Source organism: Triticum urartu, chromosome 5 (assembly GCF_003073215.2).
Source record: "Triticum urartu cultivar G1812 chromosome 5, Tu2.1, whole genome shotgun sequence".
Lineage (NCBI taxonomy): Eukaryota > Viridiplantae > Streptophyta > Magnoliopsida > Poales > Poaceae > Triticum > Triticum urartu.
Genome location: NC_053026.1, coordinates 178166616 through 178193186, shown reverse-complemented (window position 1 = coordinate 178193186; position 26571 = coordinate 178166616). Strand labels below are relative to the sequence as shown.

Sequence of the window (26571 nt, the reverse complement as noted above, 5' to 3'; positions counted from 1 at the left end):
CCCTAGTGACAAGCATTAAGCATAGCAATGTCATAGCAACATCAATCTTAGAACATAACGGATACTAGGGATCAAACACTAACAGAACTAACTCAATTACAAGGTAAATCTCATCCAACCCATCACCGTCCAGCAAGCCTACAATGGAATTACTCACGCGTGACAGTGAGCATCATGAAATTGTGATGGAGGAAGGTTGATGATGACGATGGCGATGGATTCCCCTCTCCGGAGCCCCAAACGGACTCCAGACCAGCCCTCCCGAGAGAGATTAGGGCTTGGCGGCGGCTCCGTATCGTAAAACACGATGAATCCTTATGGAGTTGGGGTTGAGGTCGGTGGAGCACCAGGGGGCCCATGAGGAAGGGGGCACGCCCAGGGGGTAGGCGCGCCCCCACCCTCGTAGACAGGGTGTGGGCTGTTATCATGGGTTGTTATTACACATTATGTCATAATACTTATGCCTATTCTCTCTTATATCGATATTTATTGCATTATGGAGAATGCCGACAGCTGGGATTCTGGGCTGGAATAGGAGCAAATATTAGAGGCTTATTCTGCACAGCTCCAAAATTCCTGAAACTTCATGGAAGTTATTTCCCGAATATATAAAAAATACTGAGCGCAAGAAGTACTAGAGGGGGGCCACCCACCAGCACGAGGGCGGGGGCGCGCCCTACCCCCCTAGGCGCGCCCCCTGCCCCATGGGCCCCCTGGTGGCCCTCCAATGCCCATCTTCTGCTATATGAGGTCTTTCGTCCAAGGAAAAATTATAAGCAAGCTTTGGAGAAGAAACTCCGCCGCCACTAGGCGGAACCTTGGCGGAACCAATCTAGGGCTCCGGCGGAGCTGTTCTGCTAGGGAAACTTCCCTCCGGGATGGGGAAATCATCACCAACGATCCTCTCATTGGGAGGGGGTCAATCTCCATCAACATATTCACCAGCACCATCTCATCTCAAACCCTAATTCTTCTCTTGTATCCAATCTTTGTATCCAAACCTCATTGGTACCTGTGGGTTGCTAGTAGTGTTGATTACTACTTTTAGTTGATGCTAGTTGGTTTACTTGGTCGAAGATCATATGTTCAGATCCATTATGCATATTAATACCCCTTTGATTATGAACATGAATATGCTTTGTGAGTAGTTACGTTTGTTCCTGAGGACATGGGAGAAGTCTTGCTATAAGTAGTCATGTGAATTTGGTATTCGTTCGATAATTTGATGAGATGTATGTTGTCATCCCTCTAGTGGTGTCATGTGAACGTCGACTACATGACACTTCACCATTGTTTGGGCCTAGAGGGAGGCATCGAGAAGTAATAAGTAGATGATGGGTTGCTAGAGTGACAGAAGCTTAAACCCTAGTTTATGTGTTGCTTCGTAATGGGCTGATTTGGATCCATATGTTTCATGTTATGGTTAGGTTTACCTTAATACTTCTATTGTAGTTGCGGATGCTTGCAATAGGGGTTAATCATAAGTGGGATGCTTGTCCAAGTAAGGGAAGTATCCAAGCACCTGTCCACCCACATATCATATTATCAAAGTACCAAACGCGAATCATATGAACGTGATGAAAACTAGCTTGACGATAATTCCCATGTGTCCTTGGGAGCGCTTTCCTTCATATAAGAGTTTGTCCAGGCTTGTACTATAAGCGATTGAAATTGGAATTTCACCAGAAGTTTTATCCTATGCATCTTGTTCATCGTGATCGTAATTATATATATATAATTTTTGGCCTCGCGAAGGGGAAATCACCGCTCAAGCTTGGGGGAGGCTTAAGCCAATGTTATATTCATGCCCCAATCGTGAGCTTTCAAGAGAAATGATTATTCAAAAAAATTATGCTTGGCTTTTTGACAACAATCGCTCCATGCTCGATACTTCTTGTACTGGTTCCTTTATGATGAAGACTATTGAATTCAAATGGAATTTATTGGACAGAATTAAATGCAACTCTGAAAATTGGGATCTCGATGAAGGTAAGGAGTCAGGTATAACACCTAAGCTTGATTGTGATAAATCTTTTATGGATACCGATGTTTTCCATAAATTTAGCACTAAATATGGACTTGACTCTGATATAGTAGCTTCTTTCTGTGAATGCTTTGCTACTCATGTTGATCTCCCTAAGGAGAAGTGCTTTAAATATAATCCTCCCATTGAAACAAAACTAGTTGCACCTATTAAAGTTGAAGAAAAAACTATCACTTATGATGATCCTGTTGTTCTCACTGCTTATGTTGAGAAACCACCTTTCCCTATTAGAATAAAGTATCATGCTAAAGCTTCAACTGTGGTTCGTAAAAGTAATATTAGAGCTTATACACCTCCTGAGCAATTTAAAGTTGAACCTAATATTGCTATTGTAAAAGATCTCTTGGCTGATAATATCGATGGGCATGTTATTTATTTCTGTGATGAGACTGCTAGAATTGCTAAACCTGGTGCAAAAGATAAACATAAACCTGTGGTAGGCATGCCTGTTATTTATGTTAAAATAGGAGATCATTGTTATCATGGCTTGTGTGATATGGGTGCTAGTGCCAGTGCAATACCTATTTCCTTATACAAAGAAATTATGCATAATATTGCACCAGCTGAGATAGAAGATATCGATGTTACCATTAAGCTTGCTAATAGAGCTACTATTTCACCAATTGGGATTGTTAGAGACGTGGAAGTCTTGTGTGGGAAGGCTAAATATCCTGCTGATTTCCTTGTTCTTGGTTCCCCTCAAGATAGCTTTTGTCCCATTATATTTGGTAGACCCTTCTTGAATACTGTTAATGCTAAGATAGATTGCAAGAAGGATGTTGTTACTATTGGTTTGGATGATATTTCTCATGAGTTTAATTTTTCTAAATTTCGTAGACAACCCCGTGATGAAGAATTGCCTAGCAAAGATGAAATTATTTGTCTTGCTTCTATTGTTGTGCCTCCTAATGATCCTTTAGAACAATATTTGCTAGACCATGAGAATGATATGTTTATGAATGAAAGAAGGGAAATAGAGAAGTATTCTTTAAACAAAGACCCATTCTGAAACACAATTTGCTTGTTGAAATCCTAGGGGATCCTCCTCCACCCAAGGGTGATCCCGTGTTTGAGCTTAAACCATTATCTGATACTCTTAAATATGCTTATCTCAATGAAAAGAAGATATATCCTGTTATTATTAGTGCTAACCTTTCAGAGAAGGAGGAAGAGAAATTATTGAAAACTATGAAGAAGCACCGTGCTGCTATTGGATATACTCTTGATGATCTTAAGGGCATTAGTCCCACTCTATGTCAACACAAAATAAATTTGGAGAAGGACGCCAAACCAGTTATTGATCACCAATGATGGCTGAATCCTAAGATGAAAGAAGTGGCAACAAAGGAAATATTAAAGCTCCTTGAGGCAGGTATAATTTATCCCGTTGCTGATAGTCAGTGGGTAAGTCATGTCCATTGTGTCCCTAAGAAGGGAGGTATTACTGTCGTTCCTAATGATAAAGATGAATTGATTCCACAAAGAATTATTACAAGTTATAGGATGGTAATTGATTTTCACAAATTAAATAAGGCTACTAAAAAAGATCATTACCCCTTACCTTTTATTGATCAAATGCTAGAAAAATTATCCAAACATACACATTTTTGCTTTCTAGATGGTTACTCTGGTTTCTCTCAAATACAGGTGTCAGCAGATGATCAAGCAAAGACCACTTTTACTTGCCCTTTCGATACTTTTGCTTATAGATGTATGCCTTTTGGTTTATGTAATGCACCTGCTACGTTTCAAAGATGCATTATGGCTATATTTTCTGACTTTTGTGAAGAGATTTGTGAGGTATTCATGGATGATTTCTCCATTTATGGATCCTCTTTTGATGATTGCTTGAGCAACGTTGATCGAGTTTTGCAGAGATGTGAAAAAACTAATCTCGTTTTGAATTGGGAGAAGTGCCACTTTATGGTTAATGAAAGTATTGTCTTGGGGCATAAAATTTCTGAAAGAGGTATTGAAGTTGACAAAGCTAAAGTTGATGCTATTGAAAAGATGCCATGTCCCAAGGACAATAAAGGTATAAGAAGCTTCCTCGGTCATATCGGTTTTTATAGGAGTTTCATTAAGGACTTCTCAAAAATTTCTCGGCCTCTGACTAATCTATTACAAAAAGATATTCCTTTTGTCTTTGATGATGATTGCGTAGAAGCATTTGAAATACTTAAGAAATCATTGATTCCTGCGCCTACTGTTCAGCCACCTGATTGGAATTTACCCTTTGAAATTATGTGTGATGCTAGTGATTATGTTGTAGGTGTTGTTCTAGGGCAAAGAGTTGATAAGAAATTAAATGTTATTCAATATGCTAGTAAAACTCTAGACAATGCCCAGAGAAATTATGCTACTACTGAAAAAGAATTTTGAGCAGTTGTTTTTGCTTGTGATAAGTTCAGACCTTATATTGTTGATTCTAAAGTAACTATTCACACTGATCATGCTGCTATTAAATATCTTATGGAAAATAAAGATGCTAAACCTAGATTTATTAGATGGGTTCTCTTGCTACAAGAATTTGATTTGCATATTATTGATAGAAAGGGAGCTGAGAACCCCGTTGTAGACAACTTGTCTAGGTTAGAAAATGTTCTTGATGACCCACCACCTATTGATGATAGCTTTCCTGATGAACAATTAAATGTCATAAATGCTTCTCATACCACTCCATGGTATGCTGATTATGCTAATTATATTGTTGCTAAATTTTTACCACCTAGTTTCACATACCAACAAAAGAAAATGTTCTTCTATGATTTGAGACATTACTTTTGGGATGACCCACATCTTTATAAAGAAGGAGTAGATGGTATTATTAGACGTTGTGTACCTGAGCATGAACAGGAATAGATCCTACGCCAGTGTCACTCCGAAGCCTATGGAGGACACCATGCTGGAGATAGAACTTCACACAAGGTATTGCAATCCGGTTTTTATTGGCCTACTCTCTTCAAGGATGCCCGTAAGTTTGTCTTGTCTTGTGATGAATGTCAAAGAATTGGTAATATTAGTAGACGTCAAGAAATGCCTATGAATTATTCACTTGTTATTGAATCATTTGATGTTTGGGGCTTTGATTATATGGGACCTTTTCCTTCCTCTAACGGGTATACACATATTTTAGTCGTTGTTGATTACGTTACTAAGTGGGTAGAAGCTATTCCAACTAGTAGTGCTGATCATAACAATTCTATTAAGATGCTTAAGGAAGTTATTTTTCCGAGGTTTGGAGTCCCTAGATATTTAATGACTGATGGTGGTTCACATTTTATTCATGGTGCCTTTCGTAAAATGCTTGCTAAGTATGATGTTAATCATAGAATTGCATCTCCATATCACCCACAGTCTAGTGGTCAAGTAGAATTGAGTAATAAAGAGCTCAAATTAATTTTGCAAAAGACTGTTAATAGATCCAAGAAGAATTGGTCCAAGAAACTTGATGATGCATTATGGGCCTATAGAACTGCATATAAAAATCCTATGGGTATGTCTCCGTATAAAATGGTTTATGGAAAAGCATGTCACTTACCTCTCGAACTAGAACATAAGGCATATTGGGCTATTAAAGAGCTCAATTATTATTTTAAACTTGCCAGTGAGAAGAGGCTTTTTGACATTAGCTCACATGATGAATGGAGAACCCAGGCTTATGAAAATGCCAAGTTGTTTAAATAAAAAGTTAAAAGATGGCGTGATAAAAGGATACAAAAGCGTGAGTTCAATGTAGGTGATTATGTATTGTTATACAACTCTCGTTTAAGATATTTTGCAGGCAAACTTCTCTCTAAATGGGAAGGTCCTTATATCATCGAGGAGGTCTATCGTTCCGGTGCCATAAAAATCAACAACTTCGAAGGCACAAATTCGATGGTGGTGAATGGTCAAAGAGTCAAACATTATATCTCAGGTAATCCCACAAATGTTGAAACTAATGTTATTGAAACCGTAACCCCGAAGGAATACATAAGGGACACTTTCTGGAACATTTCAGACTCCGAAAAGGAATAGGTACGTGGTACGGTAAGTAAACCGACTCCAAAACAGTTCTAATGGCAATATTTCTTCGTTTTGGAATATTTAAGAAAATAGGAAAATAAGAAGCAGTCCGGGAAGGACACGAGGCTTCCACGATGGTGGGAGGCACGCCCTACCCCCCTAGGTGCACCCCCTGCCTTGTGGGCACCCCGTGTGCTCTCCGGACTCCATTTTCTTGCACGATACTTCTTTTAGTCGGCAACAATTCATTGTATAATCTCTCGAAGGTTTTGAACACCATATCACGCAAAAATCCCCTATTCTTGTTTCAAGCAGTTTTCTGCCGGGTTGTCAAGGCCAAGCATCATGTCGTCTCCCTCCTCCTCCAACAATGAGGGCAACGATGCTTGGCTAATGAAGATAGAGCTGAAGAGAGAAGAGCTCGGAGAGATCAACAAGGATGAAGGGATCAAGAAGGCCACGGAGGACCAAGTTCCGGCAGCAGAAGACATCCTTCAACTTGATCACAATCTTCTTGCCCCAACTGAGATCGAAGCTTTCAAGATGATTGAGTTAGCTCGTATACAAAACAAATATCTCACACGTGAACATATTTTGTTGAAGGAGCATATCATCGCACTCAAGGGCATTATCCGCAAGCTGGAGGACCTCCTACGCTCGATGTGCGACTATCCATCATCACCAACACCCTCTTCACCGACAAAGGAGATATAAACACATGGGTATGGGCACTCCCCTTGGCAACTGCCAAGCTTGGGGGAGTGCCCTGGTATCGTATCACCATCACTTTTATCTTTACCGTTTTTCTTAGTTCGATCCTTTTAATAATATCTTGATCTAGTAGAATAAAGTTTTAGTATGATCTAGTTGTGAGTTTTGCTTTATGATCCCTCTATGTAATTGAGTCCATGAGCTTTATAATAAAATTAGTGTTGAGTTAAGGGCTTGATTATTTTATTATGATCTTGAGGTAATTAAATAAAATAAAAGAGAAGAAATAAAAAGAAATAAAGAGATCATATGGATCTTATGGAGAGTAATGAGCTCACATATAAAGAGTATGATGAATAAAAGTTGTTGAGAGTTGACAAGCATAGTTTTGGTCATTGTTTCAATTAATAGGAAGTAATAAAGAAAGAGAGGTTCACATATAAATATACTATCTTTGACATCTTTTATGATTGTGAGCACTCATTAAAGTATGATATGCTAAAGAGTTGAGGTTGGACAAGGAAGACAATGTAATGGGTGATGTTTTCTTACATCTAAGATAAATTATATTGTCATGGATCATCCAACATGTTGAGCTTGCCTTTCCCTCTCATCCTAGCCAAGTTCTTTGCACCTAGTAGAGATACTACTTGTGTTTCCAAATATCCCTAAACCCAGTTTTGCCATGAGAGTCCACCATATCTACCTATGGATTGAGTAAGATCCTTCAAATAAGTTGTCATCGGTGCAAGCAATAAAAATTGCTCGCTAAATATGTATGACTTATTAATGTGGAGAAAATAAACTTTATATGATCTTGTGATGTGGAAGAAAAAAAAGCGACGGACTGCATAATAAAGGTCCATATCACAAGTGGCAATATAAAGTGATGTTCTTTTGCATTAAGATTTTGTGCAACCAACCACAAAAATGCATGACAACCTCTGCTTCCCTCTGCGAAGGGCCTATCTTTTACTTTTATCTTCTACCTAACATAAGAGTCATGGTGATCTTCACCTTTCCTTTTTACATTTTATCCTTTGGAAAGCACAAAGTGTTGGAAAGATCCTGATATATATAGCTAATTGGATGTGAGTCTTCATGAACTATTATTGTTGACATTACCCTTGAGGTAAAACGTTGGGAGGCAAAACTATAAGCCCCTATCTTTCTCTGTGTCCGATTAAAACTTCATACCCATAAATATTGCATGAGTGTTAGCAATTGTGAAAGACTAAAAGATGGTTGAGTATGTGGACTTGCTGAAAAGCTCTTATATTGACTCTTTACTATGTTATGATTAATTGCAATTGCCTCAATGACTGAGATTAGAGTTTGTTGGTTCTCAATGAAGTTTATGATTCATACTTGAAATTGTGATTGAATTTTTACTTTAGCATAAGTGATCGTATGACAATATATATATACATTGCTTTTCTAAGAATAATCATGATGCCCTCATGTCCGTATTTTATTTTTATCGACACCTCTATCTTTAAACATGTGGACATATTTCTCGATTTCGGCTTTCGCCTGAGGGAAAGCGAGGTCTAAGCTTGGGGGAGTTGATACGTCCATTTTTGCATCATGCTTTTATATCGATATTTATTAAATTATGGGCTGTTATTACACATTATGTCACAATACTTATACCTATTCTCTCTTATTTTACAAGGTTTACATGAAGAGGGAGAATGCCGGCAGCTGGGATTCTGGGCTAGAAAAGGAGCAAATATTAGAGATTTATTCTGCACAGCTCCAAAAGTCCTAAAACTTCATGGAAGTTATTTCCTGAATATATAAAAAATACTGAGCGCAAGAAGTACTAAAGGGGGGCCATCCACTAGCCACAAGGGTGGGGGGCGCGACCTACCCCTTGGGCGCACCCCCTGCCTTGTGGGCCCCCTGGTGGCCCTCCGATGCCCATCTTCTTCTATATGAGGTCTTTCATCCGAGGAAAAATCATAAGCAAGCTTTGGAGAAGAAACTCCGCCGCCACGAGGTGGAACCTTGGTGGAACCAATATAGGGCTCCGGCGGAGCTGTTCTGCCGGGGAAACTTCCCTCCGGGAGGGGGAAATCATCACCATTGTCATCACCAACGATCCTCTCATCGAGAGGGGGTCAATCTCCATCAACATATTAACCAGCACCATCTCATCTCAAACCCTAGTTCATATCTTCTATCGAATCTTTGTATCCAAACCTCAGATTGGTACCTGTGGGTTGCTTGTAGTGTTGATTACTCCTTGTAGTTGATGCTAGTTGGTTTACTTGGTGGAAGATCATATGTTCACATCCATTATGCATATAATACCCCTCTGATTATGAACATGAATATGCTTTGTGAGTAGTTACGTTTGTTCCTGAGGACATGGGAGAAGTCTTGCTATAAGTAGTCATGTGAATTTAGTATTCGTTTGATGTTTTGATGAGATGTATGTTGTCATCCCTCTAGTGGTGTCATGTGAACGTCGACTACATGACACTTCACCATTGTTTGGGCCTGGAGGGAGGCATTGGGAAGTAATAAGTAGATGATGGGATGCTAGAGTGAGCGAAGCTTAAACCCTAGTTTATGTGTTGCTTCGTAAGGGGCTGATTTGGATACATATGTTTCATGCTATGGTTAGGTTTACCTTAATACTTATGTTGTAGTTGTGGATGCTTGCAATAGGGGTTAATCATAAGTGGGATGCTTGTCCAAGTAAGGGCAGTACCCAAGCACCGGTCCACCCACATATCAAATTATCAAAGTACCGAATGTGAATCATATGAACATGATGAAAACTAGCTTGACGATAATTCCCATGTGTCCTCGGGAGCGCTTTCCTTCATATAAGAGTTTTTCAAGGCTTGTCCTTTGATAAAAAAGGATTGGGCCATCTTGTTGCACCTTATTTACTTCTATTTCTTGCTACTCGTTACAAATTACCAAGTTACCGATAATTTCAGTGCTTGTAGGGAATACCTTACTGAAAACTGCTTATCATTTCCTTCTGCTCCTCATTGGGTTTGACACTCTTACTTATCGAAAAGGCTACGATAGATCCCCTACACATCTGGGTCATCAAACGACAGGTAGATACCGCATATAGGAAGGTATAGTGGACTCATATGGAACAACTTTCGGGGTTTATGGGAGTGGATGCACAAGCAGTATTCCCGCTTAGTACAAGTGAAGGCTAGCAAGAGACTGGGAAGCGAGCAGCTAGAGAGCGACAACAGTTATGAACATGCATTAAAATTAATCAACACTGAATGCAAGCATGAGTAGGATATAATTGACCATGAACGTAAATATCATGGAGGCTATGTTGATTTGTTTCAACTACATGCGTGAACATGTGCCAAGTCAAGCCACTCAAATCATTCAAAGGAGGATACCACCCTATCATACCATATCACAACCATTTTAATAGCATGTTGACACGCAAGGTAAACCATTATAAACTCCTAGCAATTTAAGCATGGCATGGGCAACTATAATCTCTAATTGTCGTTCCAAACATGTTTCATTCAGAATAGGTTGAATCAGGAATGATGAACTAATCATATTTACAAGAACAAGAGATGTCGAGTTCATACCAGCTTTTCTCATCTCAATTAGTTCATCATATATCGTCATTATTGCCTTTCACTTGCACGACCGAATGGTGTCGATAATAATAATATTGCGTGTGCATTGGACTAAGCTGGAATCTACAAGCATTCAAACATGGGAGAAGACAAGGTAATATGGGCTCTTTGTTAGATCAACAATAATGCATATGAGAGCCACTCAACATTTTCATCATGGTCTTCTCCTCTCGACCCCCAAAGAAAAAGAAAAGAAACAAAACTATTTACACAGGAATGCTCCCAACAAGCAAAATAAGAACGAGAAATCTTTTTGGGGTTTCTTTTTAATTACTACTACTACAAGCATGGAAAGTAAACTAGATAAAAGCTACAACTAATTTTTTTTCTTAAGGTTTTTAAAACACACATGAATGATACAATGAAGAAGTATGAGCACCGACAACTGGCATGAGTGTGTGAACATGAATGTAATGTCGGTGAGAAATACATACTCCCCCAAGCTTAGGCTTTTGGCCTAAGTTGGTCTATGGCCACGGATCAAAACTGCCCTCTCCGGTGTATGGAGGAGGGTCTTCGGGGTGCCACTGGTTGGCGATCTCCTCCGGATCCCACTGATAAAAAGATTGACGGTGAGGATCAGATAGTGGCTCCGGCTCTGGAGCTGATGTCAGGCTCTGGTATGCCTGAACGGCCTCCGGCAAAACAAGGTACGTGCCTGAAAATATGTTGAACAAAAAGGAGCAGGCAAGGTAATAGTCTCAAAGTGATTCTTATCAAACATCAGTCTATAGTTAAGCATCTTCTTCTTATTCTTAAAAATAAAATCATGTGCTACCATGCTCTTATAATCTAGAAAAAAATATGAGGCAACAACTTTTCCTCTTTCTCATAATGCCTAATAGGTATTTTAAAGTGTGCAGCAAGGCGCGAGGCGAAGATGCCTCCTAAGACGGGACCGTTTGTACGGTTCAAATTTAACCGTTTAGCAAAAATAGCCCCTAAACTAAAAGTGGTATCACGAGACAAAGCCTGGTGCAAAATAACAATATCAGGGGCACTAAGATTTCCAGAGTTCCCGCGACCAATTAAGCATCTACTAGCAAATATTGCAAAGTAACATAGAACAGGAAAATGTATGCTAGTGATTCTTGCATCGGAAACTTTCCTCATCTCCCCTACAGCAATCATATCAATAAATCCCTCCACATTATTACGATGTGGTTCCTCTATGCTGCCTTCAAAGGGTATCCTACAAACCCGGCAAAAATCATAAAGTGACATCTCCTTATGCTCATCATATAAATAAAATTCCACCAAAGGTGGTGATCTCCTAGGATGGAAATGAAAATTTTGCACAAAAATATTGGTGAGTAAGAGATACTGTTCACGTTGGTCGTGGAGGAAGTCGGTGAGTCCTGCATTCTTAGCCAAATAATATAAATCTTCATAAATCTCGGCTTCTCTCAAGAACTCATCACAAGGCCATTCACACGGCGAACCTCCGCAGTATGATGGAGATTATACTTGGGCTTCTTATTTTCTTCACTTTGCTTATCCTTAGAGCTTCGGCTCGATGAGCCCTCAAGAATCTCTTCATCTTTTTCTGAAAATTTCTGAAATTCTTAGTAACTTAAAATAAAAGTGAACCAAACTCAACAAAATTGATAGCAACTACTCCTACAAGTGCCTAGAGGTTATATCATGCATTAAAACTACTTTTGACCACATAAATTTGACATGCAAGCTCAAGAACATGGTCACCTAAGCAGTAAAAATTTGCAATAAATAAAGCACTAGAACAAAAACTAATTGGACCATTGGAGGAGTCACATACCGAAGAACAATCCCCCAAAGCAGTTTTGTGAATGGAGCTTTGAGCAAGGAGATCAAAAATGGCAGCAAGATGACCTAGAACTCGGGTTTGAGCTGGTGGATGATTTTTTGGAGGAATACGAAGTGTGTGGGTGCAAGAATAAGTGGAGGGGACCCACATGGGGTCCACGAGGCAGGGGGCGCGCCTAGGGGGTGGGCGCGCCCTCCAACCTCATGGGCACATGGTGGGTCCCCCTGGTGTGTTCTCAGTGCCAATAATTCTTAAATATTCTGGAAAAAAAATCATATTTCATTTTCACGGCAATTGGAGAACTTTTATTTTCGGGGTATTTTTTTATTGCAAGGATAATTCAGAAAACAGACAAAAATACTATTTTTACTTTATTTAAGATAAATAACAGAAAGTAAAAAGAGGGTATAGAAAGTTGTGCTTTCTAACTTCATCCATCTCATGCTCATCAAAAGGAATCCACTAACAAGGTTGATCAAGTCTTGTTAACAAACTCATTCTGAATCGCATGAAAGCGGAGAGATTTCGAATAACACTAGGTTACCTCAACGGGGATATGCACATCCCCAACAATAAGAGTATCATACTTCTTCTTGACAGTAGGAAGAGGAAATTCAAAACCTCCAATAGTGATTGTTGGAATTTTTCCAATAGAATTGATACTGTGGAGTTGAGGTTGTTTCCTCGGAAAGTGTAACATATGCTCATTACCATTAACATGAAAAGTGACATTGCCTTTGTTGCAATCAATAATAGCACCTGCAGTATTCAAAAAGGGTCTACCAAGGATAATCGACATACTATCGTCTTTGGGAATATCGAGAATAACAAAGTCCGTTAAAATAGTAACGTTTGCAACCACAATAGGCACATCCTCACAAATAACGACAGGTATAGTAGTTGATTTATCAGCCATTTGAAAAGATATTTCAGTAGGTGTCAACTTATTCAAATCAAGTCTACAATATAAACAGAGAGGCATAACACTAACACCGGCTCCAAGATCACATAAAGCAGTTTTAACATAGTTCCTTTTAATGGAGCATGGTATAGTTGGTACTCCTGGATCTCCAAGTTTCTTTGGTATTCCACCCTTAAAAGTGTAATTAGCAAGCATGGTGGAAATATCATCTGCCAGTATCTTTATTTTATTAGTAACAATATACTTCATGTACTTAGCATAAGGATTCATTTTAAGCATATCAGGCAAACATATACGCAAAAAGGTAGGTCTAATCATTTCAGCAAAGCACTCAAAATCCTCATCATCCTTTTTCTTGGATGGTTTAGGAGGAAAAGGCATGGGTTTCTGAACCCATGGTTCTCTTTCCTTACCGTGCTTCCTAGCAACAAAGTCTCTCTTATCGTAACATTGATTCTTTGATTGTGGGTTATCAAGATCAACAGCAGGTTCAATCTCTACGTCATTATCATTGCTAGGTTGAGCATCAACATGAACATCATCATTAACATTATCACTAGGTTCATGTTCATTACCAGATTGTGTTTCAGCATCAGAAATAGAAATATCATTGGGATTCTCATGTGTGTCAACAACAGGTTCACTAGAAGCATGCAAAGTCCTATCATTTTTCTTCTTCTTCTTCTTAGAAGAACTAGGTGAATCAACATTAGTTCTCTGAGAATCTTGCTCAATTCTCTTAGGATGGCCCTCAGGATGCAAAGGTTCCTGAGTCATTTTACCCTCTCTAGTCATAACTCTAACAACATTATAATTTTTCTTATTTTTTAATTCATTGAGCAAATCATTCTGAGCCTTAAGTACTTGTTCTACTTGAGTGGTAACCATAGAAGCATGTTTACTAATAAGTTTGAGTTCATGTTTTACTCTAGACATATAATCACTCAAGTGTTCAATCATATAGGCATTACGTTTCAATTGTCTACCAACATAAGCATTGAAGTTTTCTTGTTTAATAATAAAATTATCAAACTCATCTAAGCATTGGCTAGCAGACTTATAACGAGGAATATCACCTTCATCAAACCTATAGAGGGAATTTACCTTCACTACATGTGTAGGGTTATCAAGACCATGTATTTCTTCAATAGGTGGTAAGTTCTTAAAATCTTCAGCTTTAATACCTTTTTCTTTCATAGATTTCTTTGCCTCTTGCATATCTTCAAGAGTGAGAAATAGAATACCTCTTTTCTTTGGAGTTGTCTTAGGAGTTGGTTCAGGAAGTGTCTAATCATTTTCATTACTCAACGTATTATTCAATAGCAATTCAACTTGATCAACAGTTCTTTCCCTGAAAAAACAACCAACACAACTATACAGGTGGTCTCTGGAAGCATCGATTAGTCCATTATAAAAGATATCAAGTATCTCATTTTTCTTGAGAAGATGATCAGGCAAAGCATATGTAGCAAAATAATATGATAGTAGTGGTAATGGTGGCAAAAGTAACGGTAGTAGCTTTGGTTTTGTAGTAATTGTAATAGTGGCAACGGAAAAGTAATAAGGGGAGATCAATATATGAAAAGCTCGTAGGCAATGGATCAGTGATGGATAATTATGTCGAATGCGATTCCTCATTCAATGGTTATAACATAGGGTGACATAGAACTAGCTCCAGTTCATCAATGTAATGTAGGCATGTATTCCGAATATAGTCATATGTGCTTATGGAAAATAACTTGCATGACATCTTTTGTCCTACCCACCCATGGTAGTGGCGTCCTATTGGAAACTAAGGGATATTAAGGCCTCCTTTTAATAGAGTACCAGACCAAATCATGAACACTTAGTGAATACATGAACTCCTCAAACTACGGTCATCACCGGTAAGTATCCTGATTATTGTCATTTTGGGGTTAATGGATCATAACACATAATAGGTGACTATAGACTTGCAAGATAGGATCAAGAACTCACATATATTCATGAAAACATAATAGGTTCATATCTAAAATCATGGCGCTCGGGCCCTAGTGACAAGCATTAAGCATAGCAATGTCATAGCAACATCAATCTTAGAGCATAATGGATACTAGGGATCAGACCCTGACAGAACTAACTCAATTCCATGATAAATATCATCCAACCCATCACCGTCCAGCAAGCCTACAATGGAATTACTAACGCACAGCGGTGAGCATCATGAAATTGGTGATGGATGAAGGTTGATGATGACGATGGCGACAGATTCCCCTCTCTGGAGCCCCGAAATGGACTCTAGATCAGCCCTCTCGAGAGAGATTAGGGCTTGGCGGAGGCTCCGTATCATAAAACACGATGAATCCTTCTCTCGGATTTTTTTCTCCTCGAACATGAATATATGGAGTTGGAGTTGAGGTCGGTGGAGCACCAGGGGACCACGAGGCAGGGGGGCGTGCCCCCCACCCTCGTGGACAGGGTGTGGGCCCCCTAGCATTGGTTCTTTCGCCAGTATTTTTATATATTTCAACAATATTCTCCGTTGATTTTTAGGTCATTCCAAGAACTTTTATTTCCGCACAAAAATAACACCATGGCAATTCTGCTGAAAACAGCATCAGTTCGGGTTAGTTCCATTCAAATCATGCAAGTTAGAGTCAAAAACAAGGGCAAAAGTGTTTGGAAAAGTAGATACGTTGGAGACGTATCAGATGCCCTCCGGATACGTGCCCTTCTCCTGAGAACTCGGGATCCAGGTGATGCAGCCGAAGATGACGCCCCTGACTGGATGCGAGGTAGAAGTAGTGGCGGAAGAGTGCCGTGCTAGGGAGCACTCCGGCGAAGCCCTCGCAGAGATGAGCGAAGAAGGCCATGCACGCCACGGCATTCGGCGTAAGATCCAGAAGATGGAAGCCGTAGGTGTGCATGACATCATTGAAGAAATCCAAAAAAGGAGGGCCGAGCCCGCAAGAGAAGTATTCAACGAAGAAGGGGTACCGATTTGGGCCGGCCTCGGCGAAATCTGCAGGGACGATGCTTGTGCACTACAAAAAAGACACATTTGTGACATTTTGGGCCGAACGAATTTTCTTCTATCATACTTATGACACTTCTATGACGATAATTGTGACAAAACCCAGTTTCATCATAGATGTGGTGGGCTCCTACTTCTATGACGAAAAGTCATGACAGAAAATGAGCTTTTCGTCCTGGGCGGGCCGGAGACGCAGCTGCATGACATTCTTTGGGCCGTCCATGACGGAAAAAACCATGGTAGAAGCGAGGGCGAGGAAAATATCGGGGTGTTCCCGGTTACGGTGGGTGGTCGGGGCTGAGCGATGCGCGTTTCTCTCGTACACCCAAGCGTGTGGGTGCGAGGCATTGGGCTCTAACTGAACCCGAGCGAGGCGTTGGGCTCTAACTGAACCCGAGCGATTGCAATGCAGGCTACGCATTACTGAACCTAAGCGATCGATCGATGGCTGTTAACTGAACCCGATCAAGCGATTCCTTCGCTACTGCTGCTAACTGAAGCCGATCGATGCTGCCTTTGGATGAACAGTGAGCATTGTAGGGGGTGGATGAACAGTTCCCGGTGGGGGTGGATGAATAGGACCCCGTGGTGTTGCCTCAGGATGAAGAGGACCACGATTGATCGAGCCGGTTGGGGCTAGATGAACAGGACCCCGTGGAGGGCAGGATGAGCAGGACCACCCCGTGGAGGGCAGGATGAACAGTAGACGGAGGGTTGGATGAACAGTAGCCTGTGGAGGGGTGGTTGAACAGGAGCCCATGGAGAGGGCTGGTTGAAGAGTAGCCGGTGGAGTAGCGCGCGGTGGAGGCTGGATGAACAGGAGCCCGTGGATGAACAGTCGCGAGTGGAGGCTGGAGGAGGTCGACGGTGGATGAACAGTAGCCCGTGGAGGCTGGAGGGGGTCGACGGTGGAGATGAACAGTATCCCGTGGAGTCCCGTTTTGCGGTACGCCACACCCCTCCCGATGAACAAGACCCCCGTTTCAACCGTAGCGCTCCAACACAAGTCTGTTTCCTTCGTTTTGTGGTATGCCACACCCCTCCCGATCAACAGGACCCCCGTTTTGACCATAGGAGGTCCATTTCCTCCTTTTTACGGTACGCCAGACCCCTCCCGATGAACAGGATCCTGTTTCGAATGTGGCCGGTCGAACACAAGGCCGTTTCCTCCGTTCTGCGGTACGCCAAGCCTCGTTTCCATCGACTGTTCCGTCCAAGCCCTCCCGATGAACACGACGACGCATTCCGTTCCGACCCAGCTGGTTGGCTCCCCATGAACACGACGACGACAACGCTGTTTCTCCGTTCCGACCTAGCCATGTACACGAGCCCTAGCCGTACATATGTGTGAGTAGGCGTTCGAGACCCTGCCCGTATGTACGTACGTGGCCGTATTTTCTTTCTTGTACACTGGCCGTTGTACGTACGTGTACATGCTACGTGCACGCATCTACTACGACACGTGCGCGCCTCTACATCGACTAGTATGTACGTACACGTTCACGACCAGAATGACAATGCTACATACGCTTCGACCAGGTGGGTCCTGACTGTCAGGCACTTCCTTGCGTGCGAAGATGTAGCTGGTGGGTCCCAGCAGTCAGGGGGAAACATTTTTTTTGCGAAATACGGTGGCCCGTCCGGTGGGTACCCGCTGTCAGGTGGAGGAATAATTATTTTGCGCGTAATAAGGAGGCACTTCCTTGCTGCGGCCGTGGACCCAACTGTCAGCCTCTCCACATACAGTCCACGTCCGATGGAAGCCGTTCCTTGACCACGTTGACCACGCCGCGCCGAGAGCACCAGGGCGGTGGACGACGGCGAGGCCTAGGAAGGGGACGACGCGGAGCCGGGGAAGACGCGGTAGTGGAAGCCCTCGTGGAGAGGAGTACGAGGGTTCACTGGTTCGACTGCGGTGTGAGGCTGCCATCGCCGCAGGGCCTAGCCAACAGTGGAAATAGTAGGGGGCGGTGAGGCCTCCGCGGCAGCACAGCCAGCCTCAGGAGGCGGGAGCATGCGGCACGACCGGCGCTACTTTGGGCGGATGGAGAAACAAGACCAGAGGTTGAAGAGGCACTACGGTCGTTGGATGGACATCGTACGGTCACTGGAGCTAGATCGTTCATATTGACTAAGTTGACAAAGCACTCCATCCCCATCAACTTAGTACGCCCACAAGTCCCAACCAGCTGGGGGAGTATGCATTTTTTGTGCGTAATAATGAGGCACTTCCAGTGGGTCCGAGCTGACAGCGGGGGGAACGTTTTTTTCGTGCAATACGGTGGCCCGTCCGGTGGGTCCTAGCAGTCAGGGGGCAAATGTTTTTTCGCGAAATATGGTGGCCCGTCCGGTGGGTCCCTGCTATCAGGTGGAGGAATCATTATTTTCCCCGTAATAAGGAGGAACTTCCTTGTTGCCGTCGTGGACCCAGCTATCAGCCTCTCCATGTACAGTCCATGTCCAATGGAAGCCGTTCCTTGACCATGTTAACCATGCCGCGCCTAGAGCACCAGGGCGGTGGACGACGGCAAGGCCTAGGAAGGGGACGACGTGGAGCCGGGGAAGACGCGACAGTGGAAGCCCGCGCGGAGAGGAGTACGAGGGTTCACTGGTTCGGCTGCAGTGTGAGGCTGCCATCTCCGCGGAATAACATGGGGTGTGGGTGAGTAGAGGGATGGCCTGGCCAGCAGTGGGAGTAGTAGGGGGCGGTGAGGCCTCTACGGTATCACAGCCGGCCATGGGAGGCAGGAGCATGCAGCACGACCGGCGCTACTTTGGGCGGCTGGAGCAAGAAGACCAGAGGTTGAAGAAGCACTACGGCCGTTGGATGGACATCGTACGGTCACTGCAGCTAGAATCGTTCATATTGACTAAGTTGACAAAGCCCTTGGTACGCGTCAACTTAGTAGGCCCACAGGTCAGCTTTCGTAATGATGCGCCCTAGATGTCAGGGGGAGGAATCATTTTTTGGACGGGTGAAGCTAGAATATCCGAGATTGAAGAAGAAGCACGACATCCGTTGGATGGACATCCAACGGCCACTGCTGCTAGAACCGTGTGTTGACTATAATAAGTTCACAAAGCCTTGCATACACGTCAACTTCTTTTTTTTAGGGGACGCATCAACTTAGTAGGCGCACAAGTGTGTAGGAGAGAACTTATAGCCCATTTGCGATTTCTAAGAATGTACATCCCATTTTTGAATTCTAATGGAATTTACTATAGCCCATTTACAGTTTGTTAAAAGTACAACCCATTTTCTAGCTAGGACAACGATTAGTAATTTTAACCAACCGTTCAAGACAAAACTCAATAAAATTTCCCACATTTTGATGGGGTCCAAAGTATTTTTATCCCAAAATTCCTAGTCAGATTAAATATAAATTTGTATTACATAAAAATCTAACGAAACTTTGCACGCGCAATAATTAAAAATTAAGATTTTCAAAATCCATAAATAATATTTTATAAACTAATTCCGTGCTTGGTGCATTTTTTTATGGTTACTGCCCAGTTTTTATAATTACATCCCATTTATTATTTTTAAAGCTCATTTTCCTGTTAAGCCTAATGCATCCCTCCTAGGAAAGATTTGCATACCAGCGGGGCAGAGAATAACAAGTTGACCTTGCCTGGGTATTCCTCAAAAAAACGTATAGCTGGGCTAGCCATTTTCGTCTTGAAAAAAATTAATATTTGGGCTGGATATCAGTCCTAGGCTAGATGGGCCACAGCACGCCCAGTTAATACACTGCTCTCCTCTGAACAACAACGAAAACATCGCCAAGAAAAACTCTGCAGTGCTCACGCCTCAAATACACAAATACTGCTCGAGCTGCTTGGTCCCAGCTGTCGGCCGCACCTTGTGCAATTCTCTCGTTTATTGACTACATAGGTTGACAATGGTGTAGGACCATGATGCCAGGAAACCAGGAGGAAGCAAAAAAATATAGTTTTACATAATAAGGAGGAACTTGCGTACGTACGGCTATGGCCCTAGTGGGTCCCTACTGTCAACCAGTGAGAATAAAGTCATCTCCCGAATCCTCATTTTCATTGACCATGTTAACAATGCTCGGCGTCACAGCGAGCGAAACAACTCAAAGGATGACGGAGAGGGCCTCGCGGGCCCTACGGATGGTCTGATACACCGCCCGCTGCTCATTCGGGAAGCCAGGATCATCAGACACCTATGAGCACCTTCGAGAGACTGACACGGCATGAAACAGTAAGGCCGCGCTTGGGAGCTCTGGTTTATTTCACAATTGTATTAAGATACAAGTGTAATTTACTCGTCATCGGAAACAACGCGTAAAATATGGCGTAATGAAACCGAGGGCCCGAGGTCTGTAAGTAAAACCGGCGGGTTACGCGTTTAATTTAAGAGATCGGTGTATATTTTACTAGTCGAAATCGACCAACCAAGCGCTTCGCCCGAGATCATCTGCTTTTATTTACAAGCGTCAGTTTTACAAGCGGTTTTGGATGGAAAACAATGATCCAATCACAGCCTAAGATGATGAGTTGGTCGGAAGATCAAATGGTTTCACGTCTAACCTACCTGACTTGTCGTATAGGCTATGAATGAAACATAAGATGATGAACTTATTAAGCACGGAAACAACAGAAGAGGATGATCTTCCTAACAAGAAAATCACTGGCATTAGATCGACATGTGAAACAATACGAAGCATTATTCTCAGGAGGCACGGTGAACAGCTCATGATGCCGCATGCCACAACATTCCAAGCTCAACTTTGCAATCAAACACAAGGCCTAGCATTACATAGACAATATTCAGAACAAACTCTTAAAATATCTTACATAAGTCAACATTCATGTGACCATGCCTCTCATCAGAGTAATATTTACTTCTGAACTGAAGACAGGAATAGGAAAAAACGATCGACGTTGCTCACAGCAAAGGGCGTCCCACTCAAAAATATCAAATGCATGTCTTCTGGCTAACATCAATCAGCAAAAATTGACAAGGTTTTCCAATTCCAATATATTAAACTAATGTCAACTTTGACTAGCTTTTCCCATTCAAAATACGTAATGCCTATGATTGTGGAACGGGCAGGATTTGTCATCAGTTTGTCATCTGATAGTCCGGTGGCTCAAGGTGACGACGAATGATTAGAGAACCATTCGATGTATTGTGCATGATGAAGTATTATTATGGAGGACAGGAACCATCTAAACATTTTGTGCAGTTCCACTAAAATCAAGCTGAGCATCCCTGTGGATTTCGTATTTATATGCTGCCAGAAAACAAAGACACATCAGCACACACATGAATATTGGCCCAGTGTCAACCCACCAATCGGAGGACTAACAAACTGAAAGTACGATAAATAGATTACCATACCCACATGCCCCATCATTGTTGCTTAGAGTGACATTGAAAGACTTGGAGTCTTGTCCTGGCTTCTTGGTACTTTCTTGGGGACTTGTTTGCCCAGTGTTCCTCCGAACCACAAGTAAAGCAGCCATCTCTGCAGACTAGTCATGTCACCAGCGTCTACTAATACTCTGTAAATCTTCTTGATCATTCCTTGTGTAATGTAGCGCAAACAGTGACTGCTTCTTCCTGCAAAGTGGTAAGACCAACTGGACCCACTAATGCAGCATTTTGCCTTAGACACATTGGCTCCTTTTGTACAGTTCAACTAAAATCAAAGTCGGAATAAAACCGAGCTTTAATTTTGATATCCCTGTAAGCAACAAAAGGTATAAGGAAAACAATTACTGAGAAATAACGGTTGATGACTTGTACTCCCAGAAGAAAAACATCTACTAATCTACCTTATCTTAATGGGAAACAAAGCAGGAGAGTAGCAATTCTCAATCAGTGTGATTCATTCATATTAACTGAGACATTATCTTAACAATGCCTTGTTTCAACATTTAGATACATTATAACCGAGCACTTTTCTAGCTCTCTCATGCTATCAACAATTTTGACCTTTGGATCTCGCTGTTCGGACATCTCTGGCCATTCGATCAACTCAACTTTACGAACTGGGCCACTCGTCCTTGAGGGCAGCTACTCCGAGAGAAAAATCTGAAGTCTGTGGTTAACTGGGCCTCCACCCCTTACGCATTGCAGGCTTCCAGCCCATTCTCGCAGCACCTCATCCCCTTCCCTGACATCGCCACCACCGCCGCCGCCGCTGAAGGGATCTCAGGCAGCGGCGCCCTTCCCTCCTCTTGCTCGCTCTGCACCTAGCTAGGAGATTGCGCAACCCTGTCCTCCTTTGTCCCTCCTTTTTTTACCTCCGGCTATTTGTGCTACCCCCCCATGGCGCCTCCCTGTCCCGTTGTTCCCTGAAGGTCGAAGGTGTGACAAAGATGAGAGGATGAGCACGGGAGGATGGGAAGACGAGTCGTGCTGGAGCAAGGCGGGGACTTCAGAGCCGCCAATGTATTCCTCCCCGCCATGCAGGCGTTCCTGCCCTTACGACCTCAGCAGGCACCATCAAGGGTGGATGGGTGCTCATCTCCAAGTCATGACCACTGGTGATGTCCTCTCCTCCAATGGAAGTTGATGTCAAATCCCCTCCTGGAAGGTGACAATCTACTCATGCAGTTTTGCTTCTTCGGGTATTTCACTTAACCCCTACAAATATTTCATGGAATCCATGAGTTCTCTTCTGTACTGATTGAGCCAATTGCAGGTAAAAACATTATGCGATGGGGCAAATGAGATATTAGGGAGGAAGCTAATGTTCAGGTATGGTAGATCATTCTCATAATTTTTGAAGTGGCGTCTATTAATAGGTAATAGGGTGTTACAAAATATAATGGTATGATCTATTCGGTTGTAGACTTGTAGTAACATCATGCCAGTATACTCTTAGGCGTGTTCTGCACTGTTCACTTTGCTCAAAATTTTGTAACGGAATCATTTTGTTTTGTTAATAGTGTGGAATGAACCTACTAGAAAAAGTTAGGAATAATGTCTTCATGATCATTTTTCGGTGTTGCGTACATGAAATACCTTCTCCAAGTTTTAATTTATGAAGCGGACTAGGACCTTTGCTCCAAGCACCTGTGGAAGATACTAGCCGAGCTGCGAACTGGTGAGCCGCGGGAAAAAGAAAATACTGTCGATGCAGTCACAGGTTGTGCGTGGATAGGCAAGCCGGTTGAGCCGATGTGGGCGATGTGTTCACACGGGCATCCGCCATCCGGTCGAGGAGCGAGCCTATGTGGTAAAGCTGCTTCGGGCCTTCTGGGCCGCACGCCGATGCAGGTCTAGGCGAAGCGGCGTTTGCTATTAGGTGAAGTAGACCAATGAGAGAAAGTCATTGGGTTTTGAAGTAAGCAATGAACAGTGAGTTCCTCGAGGCATTCATGGCAGATGATATGCCAGTTGTTGGCAACACTAATGGAGATATGTGTTTCAATTTTCCCAACTTGTTGATGCTTCATTACATGCGTCTATATGCATGTTGTCTCGCTTGGTGCTCTCCTGGTCCATCACCCATCTTACTCTGGAGCAAACCATCAAATGGTATTGTTTTCAGCTAATGTTTCCCTCTATCAACATCTTTACCCTTCCTTGTGATTTTTCTGTCATGCAATTTTTATCATGTGCTTGTTTGGTGATGCTTTGATTGTGTAAACTACTTTAGTTTTTGCATGGCTAGATATTTAGATAGATATACATATTTGTCGATTATTGCAATCAGGTGTTTGACAAATGGGTATAATCTACAACCGAATCAAAATTCCTGGTAGCTAATAATAAAAAGCAAGCATCATATTTGTTGCCATGGGATAGAAATATCATACGAAAAAATCATCACACAAGCTTCCTAGAAGTGTGCTTTGTAAAATAAAATTATTTCATATTCTTCGGCAGGGATCTACTCTCTGTGTTCCTGACCTCGTGTTTTTCTTCTTTAGCTCATTAGTAATTCTCCAAGAAAACACATGCACATAACTATATATTTTATGGATTATTTAGAGCAGTGTCATTTCAATTAATGTTCTGTTAGTCGTTGCATTTAAATATTTTTTGATCTAAGTCCTTTCCCAAGTTATTTCTCCCTCGCAACATTGTTGAGAGCAATGAAGAGGGCATGACCGAGTTTGTGCCAGATGACCATGTCCTGCCAGTGTTCATTGGCCAGTGCAAGGAATGTGCTCACTATAATTTTTGTGACCTCTACAGGATCAATGTCGACCGGGGCATGCTGATAGGTGCTGAGCCATCACACTTCACCATCAGCTGGAAACTGAGGTTCATCTTCGTCCGGACCTCTACTTCAGTGATTGTTTCGATGCCGTTATTTCCCAATGAAACACCATACTTAGATTTAGAAGGCCTCGCAAAAACGGCAAAGGGTTTGAGGGTGGCGATTTTTAGCCTTGGATTTGTAAGCCTTGCTTTAAGTGAAACATGATATTTTATCTAGCACAATATACTATTGGAGGTTCATGAGAATTATTCCCTATAGACGTCAGTCATTGTTTATGTTCTTTTCACATGATTAGGCTATGGAAGGGGCCAGGATGGATAGGGGATCAAGTATTATCAATGAGGACTTGAACCCTACAAAATAAGAACAAGTTACAGTCTATTGCTATATTTAGAAAAAAAATACATTTTCATAATTGTTTACGGACACATACTGAACTTTTGTGAAAAAGCCAGCTAAGAAATTTTGCTGCACCGACTTTGTAAACCCAAAGGATCACACCAAGCAGTGCATGAGGTATGTTATGTTCTCTGCCTGAGCATACATTTATCTCTTAATTTGTTCACGGGATGCCATATTGTATCAAATGCTTGCAATTGAGTTATGCTCCTGGTGCTTGTTGAGATGGCAAACATTGGAGTCAACAGAGTCGTGGATTGCACTTGTCACGTCGACGCCATGATATTTGCCTTTGAATGCTTTCATGATGTATGTTCTCGATACACTTGTAGTTTGAGCATTCTGAGCATTGATGTGTTTTCTGCTTTGAGCTCAGTCATAAAGTCTGAATGCAGGGGTGGGGCATGGTTAGGCTGGTGGGTGTCCCACACAAGGAGGTGGCATTCAATACCCACCTGATGAACTTCCTAAGTGGCAAGACCTTGAAAGGTGCCTTCTTTGGGAACTACAAGCCGCACACAAACCTCCTAGATGTTGTCAAGATTTACACGAGGAAGGAGCTAGAGCTGGAGAAGTTCATCACGCACGACGGACCTTTCTAACATATCAAATTGTGTTCATCATTCTAAAGAGGAGGTACTGCTGCTTCACGAGGTTGGATGATTAGATTGAGCTTCTTCAGTCATGTCCCTTGCTACTTTTAGATTTGGTGCTTGAGAAACATAAAAAAAATGCTTATAAGATCTTCCCTCGGGTAATAATATAATAGTTGTGAGACACCATGCGTTGAGGTCTCTTTTGTCACAAAGAACGAACACTGTTTTGTGTTGTCGTATAGTTTGGTGTTTATTTTAAGTGTGTCTACAACACTTGCCAGCAGCCAGCAGTCTTTAGTTACTTTGTACCTGAATGTTTTGCACAGTAATGGTCTGCAGTTTCTCTGTTTTTCTTTTGCACATCAGCTTCTCTATCAATGTCGATGTTTTCCTTTTTTTAAACTGAATCTCAGTGTCTCCATTGCACATTGCAAATCAGTTCTGATATTCTGTCATCTTTATGTTTGTAGTTAGCCATTCTTTTACTCACCAGTTGTAAAAATAATAGATATTTCAAGTCCAAATTCTATGGGCAAAGTGGTGATCGTAAAAAAAACATCATCCAGCGAGCCAAGTGGAGTGTCCACTATAGGCCTAAAGTCCAAGAGGATCTTGACATGCATGATCTTGAGAGAAAAATCCTAGCCTCCTGCAAATGGCATTTGGTCTATTATAATGAACATCTTATGCTACAAATGTGCAAAAAATCACAATAATATGTATACTACAACTACTATAACTTTTAGATAAAATAAAATTGTACATAGTTACATATAGTTACTTTTAAATAAAATACCTACACAACATTGCATCAATACATAACATTCCGTATTAAAAAGACGGGCGCGGCAACGCGCGCCAACGATGATCTAGTGTATAAAGAACGACAAAGCAAAAAAGTACCATTCCTAAAACAATGCGACTGATTCATTTTAACAAAGACATTATCTTAACAATACCTTGGTTAAACATATAGAAAGAACTACAAAGCAGGATAGTACCATTTGTAAAACACTGTAACTGATATATAATAACAGAGACATTTTCTGAACAATGCATTTCTTAAACATGTACTCCGGCCGATCCCTAATAGAAATGGTACTCCCGCCGATCCCTAACAAGTGTTGCCGTTTTGAACTAAGATTCAGTAGTTAATTCTGAGGAAAGTAGGTACTGACCTTTCAAGACCAAGATTTTAAACAACGCCTGAGGTGCATCTAAAAGAGATCTCAACACATATATGG

At 41.9% G+C, this 26571-nt stretch overlaps 1 pseudogene; it reads left to right on the top strand.

Moving 5' to 3' along the window:
- The first annotated feature begins 22498 nt into the window (after nucleotides 1-22498).
- Nucleotides 22499-25474, top strand: LOC125506897 (annotated as a pseudogene).
- Nucleotides 25475-26571: the final 1097 nt, after the last annotated feature.